A 2478-nucleotide genomic window follows, 5' to 3' on the forward strand; every position below is an offset into this window, starting at 1 on the left:
ACCCCGTATTATTGTTGTTATGATATATATATATATGCATTATCTTGAGATAATTGCATGAGTATTGTTAGCAAATCTTGTGATATATTATTGCATGTATGATTTGGGAAGCATGTTGATACGATATATTTATGCATGCATTTTGAAATGAGATATTTCGATTTAAAGTTCAACTATTTTTAATGTAGAGCTTACGAACTGCATAATACCTTTGCTAGAGATAAACAGTATTTGTGTATACCCTTAGTATAAGGGACCCAAAGTTGAACATTTTTCTAAACCGGGAGGCGATGTTCCCGAGTATATTATATATATAGTTTTCTATAACTATTAATCGAATAAGGTATATTCGATAGTTTTAAATAATAATTAAACATTATTTTCGATTATTCAAATAAAGATTTTACTTTCGTATAAGTATATCTTTTGTTAATTATATTCGTTTCAAGTATTAGTTTCAAAACTTATACTTCATTTATTTTTATAAAAGCTATTCTTTATTGAAATATTATTGAAAGAATAATATTCAGATATTCTTCTAATATTTTGGAACTGATTTATTTTATTAAATCATCCTTATCCCAAACATTTTTAAAAATGTTTTCAAGTCTCCAAAATGATTTTACAAGTTAGAGCGGATCCCAAAACTTATTTTCAAATTTAAGATCTTCCTTTTGAAGGGGTTTAAATACTCGCTCAAAACTTTGAAGAATCCGGCTCCTTGATATATTTTTATATTCGGAATGAGGTTGTTGTTTTGATAAAAGAAATTTTTTTTATTACTTGCCTAGATTCGGGAAGTAGTTGTATATATAATATTGTACCTAGCAACGAACTATTATACGCTCGAGGAATGTCGATTAATTTCGGATGGGACCTTGTGTGCTAGAGTGAGTGTAAGAGGCTGTGGGGCATTCCATCAAAGTGTAAGAGGCTGTGGGACAGTCCATCAAAGCGTAGAAGGTTGTGGGACAGTCGAGCATAATGCCCCCATATGGCCAGGGTGATGACTCAAAAGGAATTTGTCCTTCTACTAGTAGAAAATTATAGAGAGTGATAAATTTCCTGATCAGCAAAGGTATCACATTATTTTAGTGCTTTCCTTCTTCCAAACGTATTTGAACATAACCTTGTGTTTATTTTCACACAGAGGTTCTAAAGAGTTTCTTCTCAAAATGAATTATATACAAGTCTTACCTTGTAACTTCATCGATATATGCTAACCTTTTAAAATTAATTATACTTTGAACATTGGTAGTTCAAGTAATTTTCGGAAAAGATATAAGTATATTGGAGTATTTTGTAACTTCATCTTTTAAACTTATATCTAGTAAATAATTATCTTAAACATAAAAAGATTATCAGAAAGTTATCAATAAAGATACTTTGCACTGGTGAAAAAACTATATATTTTTCCAAAGTGTATATATAAATATATATTGAGTATTTTACGACTTCGTCGCGTTAAGATATTAAACTTGGTTCATTTCTGCTTCACCAAAACTTTCATATATACTATGAGAATGCTTATATATTATTAATCATAATATACATGTTATTTTGGTGAGCTATTTTGCTCACTCTTGCTTCATTTCTTCATCACACAACAACAGCTAGACAAGATGTACATGTGTTAGGTCACACAACACTGTAGAAAGGGGTTGAATACAGTGTTAATATAATCAAATCTATTTAACACAAGTATGTAACAAAGATCAAGTATATTGAATAAACTCTGTTATAATAAGAATTATTATTCTCTCTCAATGATGAACAAATATCACTAAGAGCTGCTAGGTTACAATGTAAAATCTTCTCGATAATGATAACACATATAGTGTAAACCCTAAGTCTCTGTTTATATAGTACATAGTTACAAGATAACTTATAATTGATATGGAATAGAATTATGTCTCCTAAAATATATCAATCAGATATCTTCTACAAGTCTTCCAGTCTTCTAACTTTTTCCACGCATATCTTCTTTTATTTCAGCCTCGATCTTCTACTGTAAATCAGCTTCCTTTCTTATATGAAAGTCTTCCCGCACTTAAGTTCTGATATGACCTTAAGTTCTGATATTAAGTTCTGACTTCCAGTAAGTCCTGACTTCAGTAACACCTGATATGTCCTGTTTGTTAAGATCTGAAAACTAAACATGAATCATATTAGACATGACATCTCAAATATATCTAAAAATATCCCCCAACTTATAAATTATGCAAAATATACAAGTTAATAGATTTGATGATGTCAGAAACATTTAAGTACAAATGCAATAAGAGTTCGACTAGATAACTAACTACAACTTACAGTCCTTGTAGCTTTTACCAATCTTACTGAGTCAATCTGAATCCATAATGATTCTTGACAAAGCTTGATATCAGCTTTTCTTCTTTAATCCTCAGTACTTGAGAGAATGTAGTCTTGACTTGCTTCATCTCTTCATTTTGACTTCCAATCTGGTAGATTGCAGTC

Source organism: Apium graveolens, chromosome 5 (assembly GCF_009905375.1).
Source record: "Apium graveolens cultivar Ventura chromosome 5, ASM990537v1, whole genome shotgun sequence".
In the NCBI taxonomy this organism is placed as follows: Eukaryota; Viridiplantae; Streptophyta; class Magnoliopsida; order Apiales; family Apiaceae; genus Apium; species Apium graveolens.